At 38.9% G+C, this 16,027-nt stretch overlaps 1 protein-coding gene across 2 annotated transcripts in view; it reads left to right on the top strand.

Annotated features, from left to right (window-relative positions):
- NXT2 (nuclear transport factor 2 like export factor 2) overlaps positions 1-16,027 on the top strand; it is a 54,470-nt gene that overhangs the window by 29,903 nt on the left and 8,540 nt on the right. Inside the window, exon 1 of one of the 2 annotated variants that reach the window (XM_064669809.1) lies at positions 14,827-14,970. The exons of the other annotated variant lie outside the window; for it this stretch is intronic. The gene's annotated coding sequence lies outside the window, so the exon portion shown is untranslated. Of the gene's footprint in view, positions 1-14,826; positions 14,971-16,027 lie in introns of those variants that run through there. 2 annotated transcript variants of the gene reach the window in all.

Raw genomic sequence — 16,027 nt, 5'->3', positions numbered from 1 at the left:
AGATGTTACCCCTAAGAAAAAGCCTTGCTTGAAAATAATTTTTGTGTAATATGACATAGGCATAGACAGCCTATTTCACCCTTCCCATGATAGTTTCATGGGCAGAAAACATGTCTCAGGTTTTCTGAGACAACCTTAGAAATGCCCAGAGCTCTGCAATCTCTCAGTACTTGTTGGAGCAGGGCTGGTGAGTAACCACAAAGGATGTCCTGGTAGTTGTGGTGCAGCCTCAGAAGGAGAGCAGCTCAAACGCTCTCCACACTGTGCTTTGATCCAAGTGTAGCTAAGAAAGAATTCAGAGGATGGGTGGAGGTGGGAATGAAGGAAAGGGAAGCATCTTGGGAGAGGAAAAGAGGAACAGAGGACTGGTATTATAACTACAAAAATTTAAGAGAACTTAGAGGAGAAGAGGGGATGTATAACAACAGGAATGTAGGAGGGGCTGGGCAGGGACCTTGGGGTCCTTTCATCTTGAGGAAGGCAAATAGTAAAACTGCATGAAGTAGCTGCCAAGTTAGGCACGTGTCTCAGGGTGGGCAGCCAGCACCACTGGAGACCTCACTGATGCTGCTGCGGCAGAAGCTGAGGCACCCAAAGGAGAAAGGCAGTGAAAAAGCCCCATTTTATCACCCCTGCATTCCAGGCTGATGAGCTATGTGTCCTGCCCATGTGATGAGAGATCACTCCTCAATGAAATACATCCCTTTCTGGAGTAAGAATATTAAATTCAGATTGCATTGAGTGCTGCAGAAGGTGTTTCTGGCAAAGAAATGAGAATGCTACACCAGACTGAGGCTAATTCTATTAGAAGAAATAGAATTAAACAATGTCTCACAAATTAAACATGTCTCAAACTCACACAAAAAAAAGTTATGGGAACTTTATATTAATCAATGGGGGTCTTTTCTATTTAAAGCAACATATAGCAGTACAGGTCTGATTCTTTCTTTCAGGTACAGGAGGATGTCATATTGTTTATCTTGTAAAAACAGCTGTTACCTTAGTGCTTGTGTTCAGGAAATAGATAACTTTAATGATTCATGCCTCTTAGCACTTATACACAGGAGCTGTATTGAGCTCCCTGTAGCTGCTGCACTCCCTTGTGTGTTGGGCTGAAGTCCAATAGTGGATGCAAGAGCATGTGTGATAAATACTGAAGATTCTGTTAAGTCCAAAATTATTCTTCCTGCCGAGGGGATGAAGTTGGAAGGGAGAGAACTTTCCTTTGTTGCCACAAAATTGCAGAATCACTTTCGGCTGCAGCCCTAGAAATTCTCCTTCATAGGAGAGGAACAGTGGAGGATTGAATGAGGTCATGCTTTTATTTCCCTCACACCTACTTCATTCTGGTGTGCAAAGGACTGATAAGAACAGAGCTCTGTATCAGAAGTGTGTAATGGGGAGGAGAAGGGAAGAGTGGAATCATAAGGGAGAGGCAGGAGGAGAGTTCCAGACCCTCAGCACCTCCCTCCTGGAGGGAGCTCACAGGAGTTCACAGCCCTCAGTCTGCTGAGAAGAGATTTGCTTCCTGGTGCTCTTGCAGTGCCCTTACAGCAGTAAATTATTGGGGTGCAGTGGCTGAGAATTTGAGTAGCTCAGATGCAAACCCATCTCTTGGCTTCATTTTCCATGGCTTACGTTAATCTTCCGGTTACATTTTATGAATGAAGGCAGTTGCCTCCCACTTGTTGCTCTACCCAGGACAGGAAATCAAATGTATTACTTTTCAAGATAGGATGGCAGAAGTCCAAACACATCTAACAGAGGAAGGAAACAATCTTATCAGCCTTTCTGGCCCATTGATAAAACCATAGAAGGAAATCATTCAGCTTTCAATGAGGAAAAGGAAGTTTTAGATAAAATTTAGAAGTTGCCTTGGGAGTTTTCATATCACATCAATGAAAAAGTCACATCCAATTAACCTAGCATTCCAGTCTGTATGAAGGGCTTTATTTGTGTTATCAAAGCAGAACTATTTACAGATTGTGACAAGCCTGTCCACAGTGGATCAGTTGACATTTTTCTGGCCCATCTTCTTGGTCAGATACCTTTTCTCTAAGAACTTCTTTATGGAAAAAAACCCTGCAGCAGCCATCCTGGCTTTTTTGTTCCATTCATGTAATAAAATCTGATTTTTAGTCACCATTGCACACAGAGTATTTTGACATCTTGGTCTTATTTTTAATTAAAAAATCTAATTATTTCTATTCAGACCAAATAATAAATAGTTACTCTGGATCTTTGTACCTAAGCTGGTATGTCTACTGACACTGTGTCATGCTATATAAAATTACAAGTTTGAGGTAACAGCAGCTCATGAATCTCTTCAGTGTGCCTGGAAAACAGACATTTCCAGTGCCTCATGGTTTTTCTAGCAAACTAATCTATCACACTGTGATTGCTGTAGTAGTGGAAAACAAACATAATCCCAATTTAATTAGTTTGGTTTAGCACTGTTGGGATTGTTGGAGTACATCAAAGATATTGGGGGGAAAAGGGAGTCTGACATTGTTTCCTTAGGGCTATACTCTGATATAATTTGAGGTATAGTAAATTAATTTCAGACTAAAGCTTGAGATAAAGAACAAGATATACATTCAGTCAAAACCAAAACGTTGTAGTATTTCAATCGTATGGGTAGTTAGGATTTTGATAAACAGATTTTCTTTTAGATGCAAAGATCCTAGTTAATGCTGAATACCTGTATCTTCCTGCTAAATAATTTTAATTAAGGGTGTTAATGCTCCACAAAGGCAGGATTTTCAATATATGTGTTGTATTTTTTTAAATTAAATTCTTATGTTTGAACTTAGCTCAGAGACTTAAAAGTTTGAGCAAGTTTTTGTGGATGCAGTCTGTGCCTTTCTGATTGCTGAGACAAAGAAGCACATTGAGTATGCAGACAGTGGATTATATAAATTGTGAGTTTATGCATGCTTAAAATACACAGAAAGCAATAATCAACAACACTGCACTCAATTTAGTGTATCTTGGGAGTAAAATGTTTGTTTATTGTCTCTCTGTGAAATCCAGAAGCATATTCTTGCCAGACTCTTTCAAACTCGGTCATCTATCTAAAATTGCTTTGTTATTCCAGAAGATCTGGTATTTGACCTCATCGTTCTATTTTCAGTCTTATAATAGGTGACAACTGCAGTTACCATTATGGGCAGGAAATTTGAAGCATAATTTCTTTTTAGGAATTTTCATGTTTTTCTCTGCAGAAATGATCAGATTGTCTACATGTGTCTAGTAGTAAGTACATGGGGTAGATAACTGTATGAGATTCCCTCCCTCCTGGAATTAATACTGTGATGGGCACCTGAAAAATGCCCTAGACAGCAGAAAATGTTCTGCTTTTCTACTTATGGATTTTCTGTTCTCATCAGGCAAAAATGGAATTCTGGCTGTTCTACCTACTTTTTTGTTTACTTATTTTAAAGCTTCTTGTTTTGTTATGGACCCACTCTGTGGCTGTCAAGCCTGATTTATCAGAACCCTGTTCACTGTGACCTTTAAAGTACAGCATGTTACTGTAGTAAAGTCAGTTTTCCAGCAACAGAGAAATGAATCAGTTGACATGGCCATGGCCTTTTGCAGCTTGCAGGATTTATGGGGTCATGGGCTCTCTTTGTGCAGGTCTTTGTGCAGTTGGGCTGTAGGTCAGCAATACAAGAGCCAAGCCAAACCTCAAAATGTCACCCTTCTATCCTGCTCCTGCCTCTTGTAACATGAAGGAGCAGAAGTAGAACTGCATCACTGAACATCCACCAAAACAAAAAGAAAACCCTAAATTCTTACAGAATATAGAACAGTTGTTTTCCATCTGTCAAAATGTGCTAAGCCTTGTTGCTGGTCATTTTTCAGGCAAAAGAGGTAGAAACCAAGGTATTCAATCATCCCATGCAATCTCCAGTGGAGTCAAAACAAGCTCTACAGGCATGACAAATGCCACAGACCTCGGTCCAGTCAAGTGATTTCCTGCTCTAACAAGCTGCTACAAAGTATTTTTAACTTTTTTTTTTGCAAATAGTCAGACTGCCTCCCACTTGTGGTTGTCTGTAATTTAGGGCAGGACTCTAAAATAGAAAGGAGACACATCTGGGTGGTCTCCAAACAAGCTCAAATACATCATAGCTGTAGTATAAAGGAGATATTTGCATTGTTTACAGGTGCAACATTGTGTCATATATATACATACATATATATGTGTGTGTGTGTGTCCCTAATTATTCAACTTAAATGCTGAACAAACTATGTAATTAAAGGATTTCTCACAATAATTTTTTTAAAAACCAAATTACTTGCTGAATTTCTGATTAAATGATTTATCCTAGACTGAAAAAAAGGGATGAACTATACAACATGGAATTCCTGCTCACATTGTTTATGTTCACATAAACATCTAGTTTATGCATCTAGTTGCATTCCAAATATGTTGCCATGTTTTCATAGTAGAGAGTGATAAACAAATGATAGAAAGAGCAAGACCTGTGTTTTAGTGCAATTGCCTGAAACCCTTAGAAACCAGTGGATTGGAAGCTACTCAAACACAGGTTCTCCATGTGTTTTTTCTTTAGATTCTGGATCATTCCTTACAATTAGATTAGTGATTTTTTTCACTTGTTACTAATACTTATGTCAATCTGGAGTAATTTCATTGACAGTTACCCGGGGAGAGCTTGGAACAGACCTGTTCTATGCACACTGAAAGCAGTGTAACATCTCTTTTTCTTTTGGAAATACTCAGCCTCCAAAATGCTGAACCAAAAGCATAGAAGCCCCTGGTCTGAGTTTGTTCCATTCCTATGTGCACATCCTGTTCCAGCTGGGATGTTTTTCAGGCTAAAGGTAATTCAGACAGGTATAGCACAAGTTTTAATCTTCAATTAGGTCAAAATACAATTAAATCTGACAGTAAGAAATAGGTTAATTGCTTTAAACTCACTTTAACGAGATTTAGCCCCTGTATAAAAACACTTCTCTTATGGAAAAAATAACATTTTTTTCTAGGTGAAGGATTAGGGAAACTTTGTTTTTAGTATCACAGTAAAAAAATTTACTTCAAATCTTTATAAAGAGATATTAAAATATTAAGCTATTAAATAGTCAACATAAACCCCAGGTCAAACCTAAAAAGGTATAATCTTTACAGCTAACAGAAGACTTCTTTCTAAGCCATTCTTAGAAGCAGCCTAGGTAATGTGTGGAAGAGACAATTTTTGCTCTCTTTCAAAATTGCAGTGTTGAAAAAACCATTTATTTAACATTTTACTTGGGCTCACACTAGTCATGAGTAGAACCAAGACCCTTGAGTCGCTTCTCTGCACCTCTTGCCCAGTTGGGAAATGAGAAGATGGAATATGGCAGAGTTCTTGCTCCCCAGGAGTGTGACTCAGCCACTCCACGTGTCACTGAACCACAGGTTACTGCACAATAGTTTGTGCTTTGTGCAATATGATTTTCACCAGGACTTTGACTCTTGATAATCAAGTATACCAAATAACAGACCCTAAGCTTGTTATATAGGCAATTTAATCTTTCACATAAATCCTCATGGTAATTAAACTGTAAAGAAATCCACAAAACTTATTAATAATCCTGATAATTTCCTGTTGGACTTCATCTTGCTATTAATTTTTCTTTTTTATAAAGCCTGGTTGACTTGTTGGTTTTATTTGAGGGGAACTTATGCAGACTGTATATGTTTCTAGCTGAAATAAAACGGAGAGGAGAAATGCAAACATTTAATATATCTTCTTGTGGACTTGCACATGAGAAGTTTTATAATAGGTGTTTCCCAATTTATTGCTTCCCTGCAATAATGACTGGAAGAGTTCTGCCAAAGCATTGATGGAACATATGTTATAAAGTATTTGCTGCTTTGAGAGCTAAAGGGAGGGATGTTCTGGCTGATGATGTATCTGTTTTACAGGAGAATGTGGATCTCTCTGAGAAAGCTAAATCTTTGTTTCCCATCCAAGACCATATCTAGGTACCAAAAAACCTTTGTAATAACATATGAGATTAAGACCATATAAAAAAAGGAAGAAGAATGAGAAAAGATTGATGGGGGAAAGAAAAGGGTAGTTTGGTTCCTCTGGCATGAAATGACATGTCTGGACTTTATCTAGCAAGCAGGTTTGACATTTATACTGTGTTTATCTCAGTGTGGCATCAGAGGTCTGGATTTCTGTCTGTGTGACTACAGGAAAATCACTTTGCCCCTCTATCCCTCCATTCCCACCATAACCTCTTGTATGTCTTCATTTAGCATTTCAGTTCTGTGAGGTTGGAAACTGTTCGTTCGTGCAGCCCCTGAAGCACAAATCTCAGATGCAGCCTCTGCATGCTGCTGCAACACCAACATTGCTGTTCCTGTTGTGACTCAAGAGAAACCATTTGATCTCTTTGCTCTTATTTCCTCAACTTTAAAATGGGACAATAACTCAAAACTGGGTTATGATTAACTGATTATTGCTAATGAAATACATTTAGTTTCTCAGAAAGCTTTTAAGGACAGCAAAATACCGAGGAAATGGCAAATATATGCCATTTGGTTGTCATTAGATCACATATGCTATATGATTGACTTAAAAAATGCACTTTTGCTCAATCACATACAATAGTCCATCCCAGGGCAGAAGTTTGCTGAGTGTTGCTGGGTTTTACAGCTTTGTGCCAGAGAAGTAGAAAAAGGGAGGACATGTGCATAAGTTTGCTTCAAGAATACCAGGAATTTTAATGATTTCCTTTGTCAAGTCTGAAGGTCCATCTGTACCATTCAGGAGTAGATGCTGTGTAAACAACAGGACAGTAACCTTGAAAGATTAGTGAGCACTCAAATAATTAAAACCAAACTAGTATGTGACTTTTCTAGAAGTACACTGGACAAACAGACCAGAAGCCTCTTCAAATTTCAATGAGGAAAAGTGAAACAGCGTTTTGTATCAAAAGCTGACTCATTGTAGCAATATGAAGCATTGAGAGCTGAGCTGGCAGTCCAGTGGTAATAGCACCACAAATCCACAAGGAACCATCCAGTCTTTTGTCTCTCAAGAAACCAAGAATTAGGGGACCTTGTTCTATATGGTGTAAGGAACACTGTAAGAGAATTTTAGTGCAGGAACATATATGGAGAGGCCAGTGTGAAAGGGTCAGAAAAGCCATTTTTTTCCAAGGAATCCAATAAGTAAAAAATGAGATGATAAATAAAAGGAGAACCTGCAAGCTTTTTTTTATGAAGGATAAAAATCCTTTTTTCCGAAAGATTTTTCCTAGGGAATGGTATTAAGCTCTAACTGTGGATAGAAAGCTTTGTCAGAGGTGTTGGTGAATGGCCAAGTGGGAGTGTATAAATAAGAAGACAGCTAGATTTTTTAGATTTTAGTAATTTTGAATTTTGTATTTTTTACAAGATTTAAGGTCTGGCTGGATACTATTTTTGTTAGCTAAAATACTTAGTGATTCATAGGACACTGTTGATTTCAGGTATGTATTATTAGAACCAATAGCTTTTCAGTGATAGAATGCTCCATAAAGGCTCTTTAGTCAGAAGCACTCCATATTTGTTTCCAATATTCATGGCAATAAGAACCTGTCATATCTTTATATTTGCGTGTGTATGCATCTATGTGCATATAGGGAATTTAGAAATACAATAACCCTGGAGGGATGCTGGATATGTTGGGACCAAAGAAGAGAGAGAGAGACTGCTTGATAGCTGAAGAAACAGTTCATTTTACTCTGTGCAGAGAGGCAGGAAAGGGAGTGCAACATAAGCAAGACATTTCATTTGTGGTTGAATCCACAGATGAGCTATTGTAGAAAGTATTCTCCAAAACATGCTTACATGGGAGATGGGGCACATGGTCCTGATTAGATTTAGTACCAGCAGGGCAGTTTTATTACACAGAAATGTTACATTTTGAAAGCTGCAAACGTGTTTCAGTGTCAGAAGGCTGTTCCTTGAGTGTTCCCTGCCTTACTGGGAATTCACAGAGCTCTGCACCTTCTCAAAAAATGCTCTGCACCTTTCAGCTTTGGCCAGTGTTAGAGTTGGAAAGATTCAAAGCTAGAGACAATGTTTTCTTTTAATAGTCATGCTGGAAAACAAAGGAGAAAGCATGCCTCACATTCCACTGAAGTCAGTGGTTTCTGTCTCTTTTTGCACTTCAGATCACTTCCAGTCCCCTTTGGCAGGAGAGGAGGAGTCTGTGTTTGAGTCTGCCTTGTCTGTGTTCATATGTGGGTTCATACATGGCCACTGAGCTCCCACTTATCAAGCAGGGAATGATGCTCCCTTTGTGTTACATTGCTGTTTCTGCTGTGTCCACTCACTAAATACCTTCTTCACTATTACCTGATAGATTAGCAATAAGAAAGCACAATATAAACACCAAATGTACAGCTTTTTTTTTATTATTGAGTCTTCTCATGGCATGTCACTGATTTGATTGACACTTTTTATCTAGATGATATGTAGAAGTTTAGTCCGTGGAATGTTTAGCCAGATTTACTCAGATACATTAGATCTGTAAAAACATGAGACAAAAATCTGAGTAATTAACTATGAGCTTGGGAAACACAATGCCCAGAGGTTGTGCAGTACTGTTATTCTCAGACTATCTCCTCATAATTGATGTAACAACCACTCTGAAGAATGTTGAAGAAGAATGAAGAATCTTTGGAATTGTTTTGCTGCTATAAACAGGTTTACACAGCAAATTGAAATTATTTTAGAATCAGTTTAACCAAATTAAAAAGGTTAAGAAAATATGTTAGTATATGCTGGATTTAACACTTACAACATTTCAACCTTTATTTGTCTGTTTTCTGCTTTTTATTTCCTCTCTCTTTTCTAGACTATAAATCAATGGAAATCTATATTTCTAGGTCTAGACTTTGTTTCAATGATTATTTTTCCAAACCAGGGAGAATAGGAAGAATGAAAAACACAGAACACTCTCCACTAAGCATATAATTATTTCTCCAGTGTCAGCAATACCTGACTGGATTCATGGTGATGAAAGGAAGAATCCCTAACTAATTTCACTTTTTGATATAATTCCTCTTTCAGAGTTCCCTTTACCCTTCAACTATTGCTCAGGAGGGCATTCTGCAGGATAGACAGTACCAAATCAGCATTTCATAGATAACATTTTAGTTGTTTTCCAACTGTTTCATTTTACATATGGATTTAATTTGTTTATCTAACAAGAGTTGGGGTAACATGAACACATATTTAGCAAATCTGCAAGATTGTATTATAAAACCCCACAACTGTAGTGCTTGCTGGAAGGAAGTGCCCGGAGCCCTCCCAACAGGAATTGCCAACATTATAGTTCAAGTCTTCACTGGGATGTAAGTGAAGTTATAATTCCCTGTGCCTGTTTTAAGATTCTGTACTGTTCCTGATATGGATATGTATGGTCTTGAAAGTCAGATGGACTTGTAAAGCAAGTGATGCTAAGGTTTTTCACAGCAGGAGGCAGGTGGATGGATACAGGAGACATACTCTGGCAGCACAGAAATGGAATTGAGGAAGCCTCATGCCTTTTACTTCACAGACCTTTTGCAGTCTCCTGACCCTACTGTCTCAATTTTAATTGCCTTAGAATTTCTAGTTCAGAGTTTGTTTACAGCACTGGCTTCTTTTTCTTGATAGTTGTTCAAGGTCGTGAAGATCTGCCTAAAAATAAAAATTAGAACAGGTCCCTTGTGCATATTTCTGTCTCCTTTCTCAAATGAGACCAACCAGAGAGCAACTGACACCGATCCTGGCAGTCTGGGTTGGATCCAGAACGTTGCTGAATACACCAGTGAGTGCTGCTCTCGGTGCTCAGTGGTTCTGTGATTCCTTCTGGCAAAGGACCAGCACTGTAACCCGAGTGAAGCTGCAAGGAAGTGATGTGCTCTCTGCAGAACTCTCTGTGAGAGCAGAAGTCAAAGTTTGTACTCAGTGTGCACAGAAACCTTTACAGATCAGTGACAAAATTCCCTTGGTTCTCAGCAGTCTTCAGTGTCTGGGACATCTAGTGTAAATAACAACAAAATTCCCTTTCTCTATTAATCTATCAGGCTATTGCTTACTCCAGAGCCCATTTTAAATTATTGTCATCATTATGAATTTAAGTGTATTTTGGGGTTTTTTGGCAGTTGACTGTGCTAAGGTGTGTTCCATCACTGTCATTTTACCTTCTTGTCTTTCTGCTTGAAATTGAAAGAGAACTTGTAAGTATTTATTGTTGTTCTGTACCTATGTGCCACATCATCTTATTTCAAATATCTGTGAATATAAAAATAATTCACTTTTCCAATATTTTCCTATACCTTTGCTTTAGTTGTATTTGTGAGACACTCAAAGGAACTGTGTTCAAAGATCCTTTATTACAATGTGATTTCCAAACTTCAGTAATACTAATTTACTTTTGTTTTCATGGCTAGAATGTTAGACCGAGACCTAATATACTAAAAAGCTGTAGCTCTGTGTGGGATGTGCATAGCCTCTTTTAGGTTGCTTAAGAAAACATTTTGATATTCCAGAACATTCCCTTATCATGTCCTTGAAAATATCTAACATTTTCTGCAATCCACTGAATTCCAAAAATATTCTACAATTTTGTCAGATCTTAAATACATTAAAATTCTTATTCCCTCTCCTGTTGCTCTATCCCTAGGACGGTTTGAATAACAAGCAGGAATCTTCACTACAAACACAAGAATCACCTCTTCTTCCAGAGGAATCTCTTTGATTTTTTGCAGGTTCTCAACATGATTTCATCAATTCCAGCTGGACTCCATGAGGTTGCTGATTCTTTTGCTCTCCCGTTTATAGAGTGCTGTGTTTGGAATGAAATTATTTATCTTACTGTTAATTACTGTTACTGATTTTGCAGTTGGTGTGGGGAAGCCTGAGGACTTGGTTCAGCTGGCAGCTGCCAGTGGTAAAAGGAGTTTGTAAGAACAACTTTATCTATAAAGTTTTGTCGCAGTGCTTTAGGCTTTTAAGGACCAGTGTCCCGATCCCAGTCTGGTCCTCATCTAAGGTGAATAAAAGTGCTCTGAGTTCTGGCAGTTCTGGGACAAGCAATCCGGACACCTGCAGTGCAGGGGCTGGTGTGATCAGTGCCCTGAGCGGGAACGCCCAGAGAGCTCAGCGCCACAGTCCCGTGCACGGCTGTGTGGCTGCGCTCGGGAGCGCTGACAAATACGTCTTCCAGCTTTTCGTTCCTTACTCTCGGAAAGCAAAGTCTGGTGGAAAGTAAACAGATTACGCCAAACGCTGTCCTTTAGACTTTGCTCTGGCCGTGCCCCGCCGCTTGCCCAGCCACGGGCCGAGCCCTCACACGCCGGCACCGCTGTGGGGAGCGGCGCGACGGCGACACGCGTCGGTGAGGAGCGGAACGGGCCCTCGGGGAAACTCCGCCATTGGATCACGGGATGGTTTGGGTCGGGAGCGGCCTTAAAGCCCATCTCGTCCCAACCCCCTGCCATGGGCAGGGACACCTTCCACTAGACCACGTTGCTGAAGCCCCATACAGCCTGGCCTTGAGCACTTCCAGGGCTGGGGCAGCCACACCTGTGCCAGGGCCTCACCACCCTCACAGTTCCAAATTTCTAATCTAAACATACCCTCTTTTAGTTTAAAACCGTTAAAACCCCTTGTCCAACCACAACAGGCCCTGCTAAAAAGTCTATCCCCATCTTTCTTTCCATTATCAAAATAAGGTCTCCCCAGAGCCTTTGTCTCTCCAGGCTGAACGACCCCAACTTTCTCACTTCTCATAGAAAATGTGTCTTTTTCTTTCCATGACTCTGTCTTTTTTATATTCAATGAATTTAAAGATCAGCATCAGTAAGTTCAGTAAAAGGCTTATCCTTCTTTACTTGAATGATGGAGACATACGTTATCTGCTGTTTATTTTTGACTGTGTTTCTTTACACCACGGATTGCCCTTTAAAAATCCTTGATGGTTAATCAAATCCCATTTTTTGAGGAATAACATTTTGGGTGACTTACTATGATAAATCCACATTGTTGATCCAAAAAGGATAATTTAAACAAATGTCTATATGGTATTCATTATTATTCAGTTCTGTCCAAAAAAGGAAGAAAATCTGTTATGAGGCATCAGCAAGCCCTGGAGGAAAGCAGGTCATTTGCAGGGACCTGTTTGTGTAGAGCTTCATAAAATGCACAATTCTAAAAGTTCTCTCAGTGGGAAGGTTTTTTGAAGAGAGTTTTCTTGTCTGTTGATTTGCTGTATGTTGTGAGCAGTTTAAGATAACATGCTGAGTATTTTCATTCATGCCATATTCTTCTGTGCCACAAACAGTACTTACAAAGAAGAAATTAGGTGGATAATTGTTTGGCAGGTTCTGTCTCTACTAACTAGGTTTCCCATCCATTATGTGCTTTACTGGCTCTATTATTATCCACTGGAATATACTTTCAAACCAATTTTTTCAGGATGCAATTTGATCTACTTTTTTCATTACCTTCACTCCGGGTGCTTATCTCCTACAGTTCATAAAGCATCTATTTAGATGGGTACACTTGTGTTCTCTCAGTTCTTCAGAGATATTATATGACCGTCTTCAATTTCCACATTTTCTTGTTACACATATTTGTGTGGTGATTTAATCAACTCTCAGCTTCAAAGCTTGCCTGTGTTAGGAAGTGTTTCAGGTCTACCTCTCCATTTCTAAGTGCTTGCCTATCACATAATGTTGCCTCATTTCCTGTTGAATATCTTCTTCACCACAGTCCTCCTGGTTTGCTCAACCCTGTAATAATGTGCTGCTTCATTCATTGAGTATTCAAATTCCACTTCTTCATGCAAAACATTCCCTAATAACATGTCTAATAAACATACTTGTTCTTTCCCCACAGCTATGACTGTAAGGTCACTCCCCAGCCCTGACTGTTGTAACATCTTCCATAATTTCCATGATCTGGAGTTTCCCTCTCCCTTCTCCCCCAAAGTTTATATAAAATGAATTTGTTAGTCTCATGTTCTTAGCCTGGCGATTTGACCAGATCCTTCCATCATCTCTGCCACATGGTTTGATCTATCAAACATTACTTTCCACTTTCCCTTACTTAAGCATCCTTAGCTCACAGTGAACTACCTTGAACTTGACCTTTTTGGAGATGCTACAGGCCCTGTAACTCTGACTAGAGTTGCACAGAGTTGCACTGAAACCCTGCACACTATATAGGAAAAAATGCTCCAGACATAGAGACAGGATCAAAATGTGACATTTTCCAGTATTTCAAACCCCAGAGAGAATGCCTGATGACAAATTTAACAAGCAATTGTTTGTGTCAGACAGTATGACAACTATTGAGCAAACAGCTGTTGCTCCAGATGGAATATGTATGACAGCTGGTGGGTCCAGGTGCATTGCTCTGGAATAAACCAGCAGAGCATTGGCACATTGGTTTGTTCCTGGCTGCCTTCATGGCATTTAAGCCAGTTTCTTGGATGCTCTGCTCTCAATCCCTAAGAAACGATTTCTTGCACAGTGGTGTATTAATGTGTTGAAATGTAAATAAAAGGGAGACGATTTATAATGAATCTTGATAAGAATTTAGAGACACAGCCTAATATAATTCTATGAGCATATTCACCTTGATTTTTAAAATCACAATTACAGGAGATGCTCACTTTTCTTGTACTTTGTCTTTTAGATATACTGACATTGTGCAGAAGCAGAGAGAATATTTTACCTGTAGATAGCTTATCTGTATCTTCATTTTCCCATTGGGACACTGTGCCAGGTGCAACAATGGCTGAACCTTTATAGAGGAAATTGCCTCCTTTCTGGAAACTGAACCTGGAGTGATAGTAAATGCCAGCCAGGTCCCTGAATAAGATTTGACTGGGTTTAAAAGTGTGCCCTGAATCCTGCTATTATCTGATCTATTTTAGTGCCCAAAAAGGAAAGAATATCTCTCAGTGTCCTTACAAAATAATCTTGAAATATAAATCCAAAGGTCATCTAGGAAATCTCTCGTGTTTCTGACTCCATTGATATGGTCTTCCTCTTTCTGAAGAGAATATTCATATCTAGAGAATAGCAACATGGATAATGATTTTTTAAAGATGATAATCCCTTTTCTCACTTTGATGTAATGTCTTAGGGCTTGTTTTTTTTCTGACTGTTTACCTTTCTTATCTGTTTGGTGATAAAATCGTAAAGGTTCTTGTAAATCACTCACAGCTTGTGTTCCCCCCCCTACTTACTACTATGTTTTTTAAATATATTTCTCTTTGCAGACTAGTGCAATCATGGGAGTTAATAATCAGATTTAGTGTTCTTTGGTGAATCAGTATTTACACTGCAGCAATGCAGAGTTTGTTATTAATAACTGCAGTGGGAATGGGAGTTCATCCTACTGAGTATTTGGTAAATGCAGTACAAATGTTGCAAGATTCCTGTGTGATTCATTCCAAAGGCTGTAACTTCTCAAAGAAAAATAGATTAGGCTGTTACAGAAGAGGTTAGACAATGATCTAGCTTTGGGTCTTCATAAATATATAGAACCTATGAAAGAGTAAAGGTGAAAAAGGAAGCTTGTGCCTGGACTTGCTCTTCAGCCTTTCTTCTCATTGCTGTTTTAGCAGATATTCCTTAAAATTATTGGAGGAATGGGCACATTCACAATCAGATCTTACATTTTTCTTTTGGTCTAATTCAGATCTTAGAATACTTGGGAAAAAGAATAGTAGATGGTGCCCTCCCTGCAAGTCTTCACTAGCAAAGATGGCAGACTTACTGTTTTGTCACCAGGGGCAACCTTTTGGGACATCTGAGTTCCAGGATCTCCACGGCTGTTCCATGTCTGCACTGCCTTCAAAGGAAGCACAGAGAGGGGGTTGCCTTCACAGCACCCTCAAAACAATTGAGAATCAGCTCATTTTGTACAGCTCTTCCTTCCCTGACAGCCCTTCCTGTTAAAAGGTTTGTGAATGAGAAACTTTTCTTACTGTAGGTATAAAATCACACACCCTCTGATGCTAAAAATTTATCATCTGGGTTCTGAGATGGGTCTCCTCTTGTTTTCATCTCATATGTATGTACAAAGTTAGAAGGAATAGGGGGATAAAAACGGCTCATGAAAAACAAACAGAAAAATTCCAAATATTGAGGTCTATTCCAACAGCTGTCTCAGAGGAAATCTAATGCACAGTTCCAGCTGATGAAGGACCAACAGGGAAGCTCACATCTCTTTTGCGAGTTTTCCCAAAATTACAGTAATTATTTTTATTTTTATTTAAGGAAAATAATTCAATAAAAGCAATGACATGTTGAAATTGTAACAGCAGGAATACCCTGCCTAAAATAATAGAGCTGTTTTGAGTTGCAATGCATTGGGTACCTAAACTGCTTGATATTTTAACTTTGTCTATATTTGTTTGTAATTTGAAATTGTTCTGATACCTATTGATTAGTTTCCCCTGAAACACATGCCTCTGTTACAAAATATTGATTTTTGCATCACCTTTTAGCCAAGTAGGTTAATTGAATGGTGTTTGTGGAAATTATTTCAGATGCAGTCTCTGTCTAATATTTGCCTTCAAAGAGCTGATGGAATTGTTTGACATTTAGCCAAGATATTTGCTAAAACTGGAGCTTGAGCACTGGGACTTTGGAACTGAGGTACTGGTTAAAGGTACATTTTGAAGAAGCTTTGTTTATTCCCTATTCAGACTCAACAAACAAAGCAAAGGCCAGATCTTGTTTGCATTAAAGTTAGTGGGAGTTTTGCCATTTTTAAAGAGTTGACTACTGGATTACTGATATTTTAGGGAATATTTGGTACCATTGTAATAATTCAGAGAGCAGGGAAAGTCGAAAAGAGAGGTACAATACACTGCTGTCCCTGCTGCAGAGCTGCTGTGCCAGATCAGCTGAGTACAGAACCACAGGTCAGATGATCAGACAGTGCTCAATATTTTGCAGTATTCAGAAATAAAACATCTGAAAGCATGTACTCAATAATCGTACAGGATTTTCC

This window comes from Pseudopipra pipra, chromosome 13, assembly GCF_036250125.1.
Source record: "Pseudopipra pipra isolate bDixPip1 chromosome 13, bDixPip1.hap1, whole genome shotgun sequence".
NCBI classification, from domain to species: Eukaryota; Metazoa; Chordata; class Aves; order Passeriformes; family Pipridae; genus Pseudopipra; species Pseudopipra pipra.
The sequence above is the reverse complement of the archived record's forward strand: the minus strand, read 5'-3'. Positions and strand labels throughout refer to the sequence as shown.